This window comes from Zonotrichia leucophrys, chromosome 20 (assembly GCF_028769735.1).
Source record: "Zonotrichia leucophrys gambelii isolate GWCS_2022_RI chromosome 20, RI_Zleu_2.0, whole genome shotgun sequence".
NCBI classification, from domain to species: Eukaryota; Metazoa; Chordata; class Aves; order Passeriformes; family Passerellidae; genus Zonotrichia; species Zonotrichia leucophrys.
In genome coordinates this window covers 11759679-11771958 of record NC_088189.1, presented here as the reverse complement: position 1 = coordinate 11771958, position 12280 = coordinate 11759679, and positions in this window count along the sequence as shown.

Sequence of the window (12280 nt, the reverse complement as noted above, 5' to 3'; positions counted from 1 at the left end):
CCTCAATTGGATTACAGGTGTTGTCACATTTGTGTAAGGATAACAATCTCTAGGATGTGAGGTAGCTTTATAACCAGACCCAAACCACTCTGCAGTCTCTCAGGCCATATCTGGCACTGTCCACCAGCCTGGGCTGCTGCAGAAGAAGCCAATTCTGCAAAACAGATGGGCAATGGCATATGCAAAATTTAACTTCTTGCATAAATTCTCCAATTTGACCACAGGATTTATCCGATACCTAATACAGTAGGATTGCAGTCCCAGTAAATTTGGAAGTGCTTCAAGTGCAAAATCACTGCATTTCATTGTTGCTTATGGCACATTTTGGCAGCTGTGATCAGTATTGAGCCTTTTCAGTCACGTTACTTGAAAATCTAACTCTGTGTCTCATCTGGGGTATTTATGCCATAAGGAAAACAAAGACCTGATTGTACTGATTCACCCTTTTGAAGGCAATACCAAGAATTCTGATATAAATAGCAAAATACAGTAGGTGATCACAATGGTTGATTAGAAAAGTTACCTAATTACACCTTTTTCCCCCTAATTTGTTATTTAAAATCTGCTTCTGCTTTTCTTGCTTTGCACACAGTGTGGGGCCTTGCTTCACTTTCTCTTTGCAAACTCCATGAGAGGATGGGAAGAGTTGGAGGCTGGTAGTCTTAGGTGGGTTTTCAGTATCAGGCTATAATCTGGAATTATTTCAGTGTGACTAAAGGCTCCAGAATTCCATGGTTGAGCTGCTCCACTTCACCCAACCACTGAGCCACATTCTGCAGTGAGAAAATTAGGAGCAAATATCAGGATTCCAGACAGGTAACATCACTCTCAGATGGCTTACTAGCCACACTAGAAGATAATTCTGGAATCTTTTATCTTCAGTATGGGTTTTCAAATGAAAGCTGAAGTTCACTGGAGAGGCAAGGCAAGGAAATCTGCCCAGCTACTGTGGGTGCTGCCTGCTCAGTGTATGGGAGATTTCATTCTCCTGCTCAGTCCTCCTGGTTTATTTTAATTTAAAAAAAAAGTTTAGGTATTTATTTTCCTTGATGATGTTGCTCTTATCCATAGCTAGTACCAGAGAGTCAATCATTTGAGCTGGAAGGGGATGGACACTTGTTTTTAACATTTTTTTATGGTGCTGGTTCCTGTCAGTCCAAGCTGGACTGAGCTTCACAAGCAAAGAACAAATGTAGGTTGTCTGAGAAGGGTTTCCAAAGCTGTTTCTTCACCCTCATCAGCAAATTTAGAAAGAAATTTGAACCGAATGTGCTCAGCTCTGGGAGTTGCCATGGTTGCAACACAGACGATCTAAATGTGGGAGATTATATAATCAGACAGAATGACTATTTATACAAAGAGTTTAATTTAAACAAAAAAAAGGGAGAGAAAAGCAAATGTGCTGCACAATACCTGACTCTGTCCCTACAGCAGAGCTGCAGGAGCACCAAGGTGTTAAATCCCAGTGCTCACACTCCCCTTCTTGGCAAGGTGTTTGTAATGTGCACCAAATCTGAAATAAAAACAAGGAAAGCATAAAGCAAAAAGTAGTGTAGATTACAAAGATCCATCCAGGCCAGAAGGAAGCTGTTTATTACACCTGGGTCAAAAGCAGGATCTTCTTAATGGAAAATCCTGCAAAGTTTTAAAGCACAGTGGTATGGATCTCCTCCTTTGGAAGGATTATCCTGTGTAATTCTGTAAATCAGAGGGGCTGATTTATCTTCTCCAGCAGTGATTAAACATATGGGAGCGGATTCTGTGGCTCATAAGATGTTACCTATAGATGGTCATGTCATTCCTTGTGGTTCAGCTCTTGTGCTGCTCCACCAAGGCTGCTTCCTTGCAATTCCCTCTCCTGCACATCCTGGGTTCATCCCACATCAGAGACTGGTTGGAGTGGATTTCCCCCCTATAGATTTCCCTTTTAACAGGTCCTTGGGGTCTATAAAAATGCTGGAGCTCAGTGGGGATCTCCTCACAATGTGCTGTTAACCACAGTGTGGTGAGGAGCAAGGTGATAATCAACATTAACTGCGGGCAATGAGGGCAAAGAGCTGCAGCCCAGGGGTCAGGAGATTTGTTTTCCTGGAGTTCAGTCTCACCTCTGTTTACAGATTAGGCAGATGTGAACAGATTGCTTTCATATTTTAACATTATAGGACAAGTGCTCCCACAAGATCTCCCTTAGTGCCCACTGATGGGAGGCTGGAAGGAGTGTGTATTTATAAAATAACTTTTTGGAGTGGGGGAACTTTCTGCCCAGTGACAGCAAACGCTGAAGCAACCAAAGCAAACTGATGCTGCATTCTGGCATCAATCAGCTGAGCCATTAGTCTTTATAGTGGGTGTTTCTCCTCCCTGCCTTTTACTTTCTGTGATGATAAACTTTCCATGGAAGTTTAGTTCTGCTCAAATGACAATGAGAAATGGGCTGGGGAACTGCAGGGAGCAAAGACAGAAGAAAATCTCTATTGCAGACACAAAAATGTTCAGGTTGCACAAGTAAATCCAGTTAGAGGAGAGAGATATACAGCAGAACCCATCTGTTCATCAGACCATGGAGGAAAGGGCAGATCTTTTTTCATACTTTACTGATTTTCCAAGTTTTTTAATTACCTTATAGTTTAGTGTGGACATACCAAGACTGGGGTTTGAGTATGAACGAGCTCTTTTCAATTTTTGATGTGGCACCTGGCCCCTAAACCCAGTGCTGGGGCTGACAAAACTTCCCATGATGGGCAGTGCTGAGCTCTGGCTTGCAGAGACACCCATGACATCCATGACATCCATGACATCCCTGATGGGCAGTGCTGAGCTCTGGCTTGCAGAGACATCCATGACATCCATGACATCCATGACATCCCTGATGGGCAGTGCTGAGCTCTGGCTTGCAGAGGGAGGGTTTGGTCCCCATGGGTGCAGGGAAGATCACAGTTTCTGTCACTGCGGTGCTCTCTGGGGAGATGGCTCTGAGGGGAACACACAGTCCTGCAAGGAAAACAAAACTCATGCCAGGCAGTTTTCTCTCATGGCTTGGGCTGTTGTGGGAGCTGGATCTTGTCTCACTGCTGAGAGAGACCTTGGGTGGCTGCAGAGTGCAGAACACACACAGCCCCTTTGGTAGGACACCCTGCTTTTTTTCTCTTCAAATCCCATAGTGTGTGTCTCTTGCCATTGTAGGGCTCACCTCTTGTATCTTCCAGAGTGAAAAAAGGCTTGCCTATGTTGGCCCAGTTCTGGGAAATTCTTTATTTTCATTTTAGAGGAGTAGAAAGAGAAACCTTACATTTATAAATCAAACACTGCTCTGTGTTTCTAAGCTGAAAGCAAGGTGTGAGAGAGGCCTTGCAGCAGCCTGGAGCAGGTTCCTGCTGCTCTGCTATAAATCTCAGCAAACAGGGATGCTGCAGCCAGAGCTCTGCTTTTGCACAGGTTGTTGTCACTAGAAAATATGAGGATTTTTCAAAGGTGACTAATGCTGCTCTCCCACACCCTGAGGAGCCCCCAGCTCGCTGTCTGCAAGGCTTGTTCCAAAGGAGGGGATAGGTGAGAGCTGGAGGAGGGTCTCAAGGCAGCAGGGCACAAGCACCTTCACATGGTCAGAGAGAGCTGACAGATACAGGTGTGCAGAACCTGTATCCAGGTTAAACATCTGCTGCTTTCATCTCAGCTGAGAGCTTTAAATGCTGCTGCTGTAGGGCTCTGTCCACCCTTCTGCCACCTCCTTCTGGGTGGATAGCCATGGGTCACAATAAATGTGAGAACTGGGCTTACAGAGAAGTGGGAAGGGTGTGGGAAGCATTTCCCACTCACTTTTTTCTGTTGGGCCTCTTAGCTCTCAGTCTGGACAGTCAAAGGAGAATGTTCTTGCTGCATGTGCTCTCTGATCACAGTCTGGGTGGGGATGGGTTTGGGTTGCTGTGATGGTTTTGCTGTGTCTCATGCACATCCTGAAGCACACACAGCCCCTGTTTCCTGCAAACCCTGTCTTACAGGAGGGTGACTCTGGTGCTGCTCCTCTGCCTTCCAACCTCCCTTGAATGTGGTTCTAGATAGAGGAAAGGATAGACAAGACAGTTTTGGAACTCAGGGAGACTTGTCCCACCTCCTGTTCAGATCCCCATGGCCCAGTCTTTGACAAGGAGTGAGGTAATCATTTGGGGTGGATTCCCCTCTCTGTGCTTCAGAGTCCTTTTGCACCTTCTGGACTGAGTGAGCCCTAGTTCCCTAGGGAGGAGTGGGCGCTTGTAGGGGAACACAGTATGGGTGAATGAAGGTAATGTAGAATGTAGTCTTGTCCCCCAACGAGTTGCAACTGGAGCAATTACTGAAGATTAGGAGCAGGCCAGATGATAACAGGCAACACCTGTAGCCAATAAAAACAAGTGTTATAAAAGAGTGGGTTGGTGAGAACTGGAGTTAGATAGCTACTGCAAAGACCAAGAAGAGGTAGTGCTTAGAGGAGCTGCCTGTAGGAGACATTGAGGCGGTATGAGGCTCTGGTGATATGGAATCCTTGCACTATAATGATAATAGAACTCTTGCTATATAAGACAACAGGTGCTTTTCCAGGCTGATTCAGCTCTCTGCTGTGTTAGCACCCCCAAAATAGTTATTTCTTTCCCTTCACTTTGAGGTGGCTCACAGAAATGGAGACATTTACTTTTGGGCAAATAGTCCTACCCTGATGGATCAACAGGTCCCTGAATCTGATCTGTGAGTGTCAGAAATTTACATATTGAGATCCCAGGTTCAGTTATTTGAAGGTGTTTTGTATTGAGATCTAAGGCAGTGTGCCTGGCGTTGATTTAATTTCAGACATTCTTTTTCATTGGGAATCTTCTCTACAAGCTGTCATGTTTATTTTACCACCCCCCAAATCCTATTCACTTATACATGTTTCCTTAGTGGCATTTCTGGGATGACATGGGATTGTACTGAGGTCTTAAGAGGTCTTTTTTCATCTAGCCTTTTATCTTTCTAAAGCTCCATGTTATCTGAGAAGTACTTCAAACTGAATCTCACTGTCCTCTCATGTCTTCTAAGTAAAAAGTATGAAATAAGCTTAGTCCAAATCTCTGGGGGAATTTTTTTCTTATTGACAAGTCCTTGCAAATATGTCCTGGGACCTGTCTGTTCTGCCTAATAAATCATCATTAACTCTCAGCAGATGAAGAGAGATTCTCATCATCTGACAGGGTATCAATTCACTTGCCTTAATGTATGGAAGGTTTTAGGTCTCTCCCCCAGCGCTCTCCAAGAGAGGCTTTCTGTCAAGTGAAAAAATGGGATTCGGGCAGCAGAACTGAGCTGCCAGGTTTGCCAGTGATGGACGAGGCAGGTGGGAATGAGGCTCTTTCCTCCTCTGCTTTATTGATCCTGTGGCTCTGGCCAGTGTAGCAAAGCTTCCACAGCACTAAAACCAAGCAGGAAATGAAGAAGGGGGAGACGATGGCCTGAAGTCAGAGTCAAAGCCTGGCTGCCCTTGGGGAGAGCTTTTGGGAGCCCATCAGCATCAGCAATGTCACCTCCATCCTGGGCCAGTGCATGATTCACAGGACAGAAAGTTACAGTCTGGCACCAGCCTGTTGCAATAGGACACAAAATGAATGATACACACAAGCTGGAATTTCTCAGGTAAAAAGAACATAGTTTATTTTTGAACTCTAATATTTAGAGACTTTTGTCTTGGTTTGGAAAGACAGGTGTCTGCTAAGGAAGGCAGGAGCTTCCCCTGAAATAGAGAAAATGAACCTTCCCCCCCCCACTCCAAATTGCTATAAATTTTAAATTAAGGGTCTCTCAGGCAACAAAAATTATGGGAGCAGGAATTAACAGTTCTTTAATAGGGAACAAAATAAAAGAATAAAATAAACAATGCAGTACACTAGAACAACACTGCCAGAGTCAGAACCCAGCCTGACACCCTGTGGGTCAGGCTGTTGGCAGCAGTCCCATTGGAACTGTGGCTCAGCCCTCCTGCAGTGTCAGGGCTGGTTCTGCTGGAGCAGGGATCCTGGAGAAAGGTGCAGTCTCTTCCTCTGAAGATCCAGTGGAAGGAGAGGCAGCTGCTGTTCCTCTGGGGAATCCAGTGGAGAAGCTGTGCTGGTGTTCCAGAATCTCCAGATTATATCTGGGTAGGAATGCTTGGCTCCTCCCTCTGGGCTCACATCTCCCAATGGGATGCTGTAGTTCTTATCAGCCATGCAGGGACATTCAATAGCTGTTATCAGCAATGTCCCCTCCGAAGGGAGGAGTGATTGTGGTCACTCAGAGAGAGAGATAAGGCAAACTGCCCACTTGACAAAGATAATCTGCCAAACAGATGGTAATGGAAAACATCTTGCATTGCAATCTGGAACAACTTTCAAAAGTGACCATGAATTGGAGGATGAAACTGCCACTTCTCCAGCTACGCTGGTCAAACTAACAGTCTATTAATTTTCTCTTCCTTCAGGAAGGAATGCAAAACAATCATTATTTACATGGGAAATGCACGAGAAACTCCATTACAAAATGCAAACATCAGAAGGCTTAGAAGAACAGGGTGGCACCATCCCACTGATGGTAACACCATGTGGAAAGCAGTTTTCCATTTTCTTGATCTTTATCTTATTTAGGCACATCAACAAAGAGCTCTTCATAAGCAAATCAAGAAACCAATATATGCCAGGCAAGCCATGGTTGCAGTGTTCAGTGTTGGCCAAACCTTCCCATGCTGGAATTGAGAGGCTTGCTCCGGGTGAAGGGATGTGCTTCACCTTATCTGCCATTGTCTCCTGGACTTCCTCATTTCTGCTGTCCAAAGCTCAAAAAAACACCCCAAAGCCTCAACCCATCACATTGTCCTCCTCTGCCTTGGCCATTATTCACGTCAAAAGGGACACTTTTTATGCGCTAATAAATTAGAAATAATCCCCCAAATGTGCTGGAACCTTACAAAATAATAAAACCCAGAATGTTTTAATGTTATCAATTAATAAAAACCAGAATAGTTACCAAGTGCACAAATTCCTGCTAACATTAAATACAATCCAGTATTTCACTAAGGCCTTCATTTTCTTTCCTTATCTTTCTCTTTCTTAACTATTTGTAGATTAAAAAAAATACTGCTATGTATAACTGCAGCTTATATTCTTTTGCATTTTTCCACATAAATACAAGATTTTAAAAAAAGAGAAAGATTTAAGGATTTTTCAACTTAATCTTTTCCCTGCAAGAGCTCAGCTATAAAGAAATACACCAGACTGAAGTGTTTTAATGCACTCAGAGAAGTGGCAGTACTGAAATCTCTGCAGTTTTTTAGTCATTGTGTTTGAATACCAGGATCTTGTTTGGGAAAAAAAAAAAAAAGCAGTTTATTGTCTGTTTGTTGACTGAGTTGCTATGGCAGAGAGTTCAACATGAGTGGCTCTGTGGGGAGGCAAACACCTCCTGGTATCTGAGATTGGGCTGTGGCTCTGGAGGAACACAACAGAGTTTGTGCTGCCCATCAAAGGAGATGTGCAGGGAATATTCTAAAAGAGTGAAGGACATTCCCAGCATTCCAATATCCCAGCAGAATGGTTGTGCTCCCAGATTCACCATAAGGGCACCAGGGAAGTCAGATAAACATGCTGAGTTTGTTGAAATTAATTGTCCGGAATTAAGTAGATGTGTCTTTGCCCAGCTGGGGAGAAGAAGTTGGGGTGGAGAACAAAATTCTAAAGAAACACATAGCAGATGCTACCAACCAGCTGAAAGAAAGAGGAAGAAAGGAAAATTATTATGGTTGAGGCTGTTATGAAAACAGTCTGAGTGCCCAGATAAAGGAATCGACTGAAAAGTAAAAATCCCAGAATAGTTTGGATTGGAAGGGACCTTCCAAACCTCTGTCATGGCCAGAGAGACTTTTCACCAGAGCAGGTTTCTCCAAGCCCTGCCCAGCCTGGCCTTGAAATAAGTGGTTTTGTTCTGTTAATCACTAAGGTTTGTGTCATAGATTGCAAACAAGGTTAAAACATCTACTCAAATATTTCCATTCTGAATATGCAGCTATTTGAATAGTCATCCTCTTAGGATTGTCCGAGAGGTAAATCGGATCCTTTTCAATGTACAGCTTCTTTTCTGTCTTCTCCATTCCACAAGAAAGCTGAACTTTTGAGTCTGTTCTCCTTTCCAGCCTTGACTCTATAAAAAAAAAAGATTATTTTTATTGTCTGGTCCAAATTTTCAAGCTTTTGACAAGGCCTTTGAAAATAACACAGAAAATAATAGTAAAACACCTATACTCAAGATTTTGCCCAGTGTTTAGGTTGTGAGAGCATAACCATGTAGAGGTAGCATCTGGCGAACTGCCTCTGGGGATTGAAGGAGAAACAGGGCTTGGGGCATGGAGCAAAAGACCAAAGAAATGTGCAGCAAATGGCCACCAACCAGCAGAAGAAAAGGTGAAGGAAGGAAAATGCAACTACTCACATGGTTTAGGCTGTGCTAGAGAGAGTCTGGGTGTCCAGATAAAGGAGACATCAATGGAAAGTTAAAATAAGCAGTAGAATCAGCCATCACTAAAGCATCAGTGTCAAGAGGCACCCAACAAAGAGCAGAGTCCTTTTCTTTCTTATGTCTGGCAAGCAAAGGAGGTGTTGGATTATAAAAAGGAAATTTCTTAGAGTGCCTTCCAGTGCTCAGCCCTGACCCACTCAGTGCTTGGCACTCCTACAGCACCTCTCACCTGGGGAAACATTGAGTAGAGAGAACTTGTAAGACTTTTGTGGTGTGAGGTAAATCACATCACCCTGGACATCATGAACGTGCCCCTCTTGGATGGACTCCGAGCTGCTGGAGTGCCAGAGGACTGGGGTTTATTCAACTCCTCAGTCAGAAAAAGCAGAAGGAAACAACCCTGTGGAATAGGAAATCAAGAGTTCTGCTGCTTTTTTTCCTTATTATGGCATGTGTCATAAATTTACAGAGGGTTCCCAACAGCACGAACACTGTCAGGCTTGTTACAGCATCATGGTTTGTTTATGGCTTGGTTAACTTCACACACACACATAAAAATCTACCACAGCTGCGTGGAATCCACAGCAGAAACTGACATTAGTTGCCTCGTGAACTTTGGTTTATTGTGATCCTAAATTAGGCCTCTTTCTGTAGGTAAGTAATATTGAGTAATTTGCAGTGTTCTGGAGGAGGTTAACCAAGTGTTGGTGTGTCAGTGTGAGCTGGGGCTGTTTTCTCATGGTCTGTTACTGAAATACTGCATCTGCTACCTTTCTGTTGATAGCAGCTTCAGAAAACCTGGCCAGTTTCCAGAGCAGTACCTTTTTTTCATCACTGTCAGCTTCTGTCAGTTCATCTCTCAGTCATAAAATTTTTAAAACAAAGTCTACTGTCTGTTGTCTAATATTCCTTCCATTAGCCATGCCCTGCACTTTCATTGCAGGCATCTGACATTAACTTTTGGCACAGAGAGTGTTTCACAAATCTAAAATACCTTGCTGACACTACCTGACCCTCTGAGCACGCTTAGGAAATTGCCATAACTATCTCTATTTTATAGAAAAGCTTGAAAGGAGCCTCAGACATAAGTGATACCACAATTTTCGTTCAGGGACGGTAATTTAGGTGTCTTGTTAGTTGTGCTTTCAGCACTTCAGCCTGAATTTCACTGCTGTTAAATAATCAGCTCTAACAGGATATGTGTTTGGTTTATTCTCCTGGAAACAAGGCATTGTGAGCAGGATGCCCTAAAAGGATGTGCACACAATAGAAATTTTAGCCCCTTTAAAAACTGAAGTTTCTGTCTTGAACAATAGACAAGAACTTAAGGAGCCTTGCAGATCTTCTGCAGGAATTTCAATGTGCTTACAAATTCTTTATTATCTGGCCTTCATTTTTCCCCCCTGTCCTTCATCTGTGCTGTTTTCCTGCAGTAATTTCACGACCTTCTGTTGAGGTATGATGTGTCCCGGCTAGTGGAGGTCTTGTTCCTTGGTATTGACTGTGCTGCATTATTGGAAACCTGTGGTTCAGTTTATAACCCATCATATTGTCCCTGGTTCTCTCCAGAGGAATAGTGCTTCTGATTAATTTTATTAGTGGGTTTATTTCAGTTCAAAATGAGGCGTGGGTTTCCAAGTGACAGAAAATAGTCCTTTTCTTAGAGTATAACAATGTAGTTCAGAGAGGTATTATCCAGAGAAAATGAGAAGATTTTAAAGGTTTCTTTAAAGGAAGAAAATTTCAGGCTTGATTAAAAACAGAACTAAAGGGGGAAAGAAAGGTTCAGCAGTAATTTCAAAACAGGAGTTGCAAAGATTTCTGCCATGGGTGACTGCTGTAGTCTATTACTCTCACAGCAACACTGTGCTGAACACTGGGTGGCAAAAATTTCATTAGGCTAGGAGCTAGTGCACAAAATTTAGAAATTTCCAGATAAAAGAGAGGGACTGACTGAGGAACTAAACCTTAATACAAGAAGAAAAGGGAGGAACCACAAATTGTGTGTCAGTCTCTGGATCCAAGGGCACCAAATGAGGTGGATTTAATGATCTTTCCATGAATAAGATTATTTGTCTTAATTATCTGACGCAATTGATAGAAAATGATCAATTCTGGAATTCTTTCTTGCTCTCCCAAGACAGGCAGCATTCTTCCCCCACAGAGGACCATGTTCTCCACAAAACATTTCCTCATTTTTATTCCAGCTTCCCACCTTTACACCGAGCTCCTTTCTCACCTGTGAATCATCTGCCTTGCCTCTTGATACCAGAAGTGAAATGAATGCTACATTTTGCTTAAATTCAATGATCTTCTCTCCCAGCCCATCTCTTTTTAAAGTATTCATCAAGCAAATTATGGAGTCTCAAGAGAATGATGCCTTCCTGTTCAGCTCTTTCCTCCCATTTAAAGCAGTGAAGGCAGGGAGCAGAAATTAATGTAACTTTTGTCTCTGCCTTGACTTGAGAGCTCTTAAAACTGAGCATTTCCTTTTATCAAAAGCCCTTTCCAAGGTGGTGCTCACTTATTCAGAGTCTGTGTGCATTCATCTTCCCCCATGCTTCAATAATCACACAGGGGAGGTCTGTTGGGGAGGATCCTGGCTGGAATTCCACCTGTGTTTGGTTTAAACTGGGGGTTAATGGTTTGATACCTTTGTGGAACAAGCCCTTGTGGGGCAGGGAGCACTGGGAGCTCAGCCCATGGTTGTTGGCTCTTCTCATCCCTTCACACTGGGGCTTTCCAGTGAAGTTTTTCAGTGTTAGAAAGTCCAGCATTGCTTCATTCTAATGTCCTTTATTGTGCCAACAGCAGTGACTTACTTTTCCTGGCTGACATTTCTATACTTTTGTAAATGAATGATTGCACTGCCTGGTTCATGGTTATGCTCTTGTTGACAGCTACATGTTTAACTTCATTTTTATGAGTTATTTACAAGGGCAGAGTTAATTACAATTGTTTTTTACCTGGTTTGTGTAGAGGGTACACACAATTCATATGAAATATTTCAGATATCTGTGATTTTTTTCTGAAATGGCAAAGGCTGAACTATCGCAGAACATTAAAACCAAACAAGTAACCCCTTTCCCCAGGAACTCTAATTTAGAATAAGCTTCCAGCCCAGCACTTACAAATCAAATAAAGATTTGTTGTGACAGTATTTTGTACTTCCAGGTGTCTTTATATTCCTGGTATGCCCATTTCCCCTGTATAAGATATTCAAATTTTCATCCTTTACGTAAAAGCAATTTCATTTTGCGTCACTTGTTGTTGCATAAAGTAAATCTACAGAGGTAGGTGGTTTTTAGCAAATTTATTTATACTGTAAGTCTCCTCAGCAGATCATTGGTGAGCCAACATATCAAGACAGACCTTGAAAAGCAGGAAGAGAAATTGAGAAAAGGAAAGGAAGATAAATAGGTTCGGAGTTGGTCATAGTTTAAAAAGGTTTGAAAGCATTGACAGGAAGAAGAAAAGGCTGATGGAATTCCAGAGCTGGCACAAAGATAGGCCTTGCTCCACCTTACCCCACTACCCATGGAAAGAAATAATGCAAATCCTCAGTGATTAAAAATTACTTTGAATCAGTCACAAATAAGGAGAAGTCTGACCTCATCATGAGACATCCTGTGTTCTCATTTCTTTTGGTTTTAACTTTTTAGGATCCAGAATACAAACCTTCTTAACACAGGGTAACAGACAGAAATTCCATCTGTGAACTTCAGTTGAATTGGGAGTGGCCCAATTATTTTCCTTGAAAAGAAGGCTGAAATAAGGATGTCAGCATGACCCT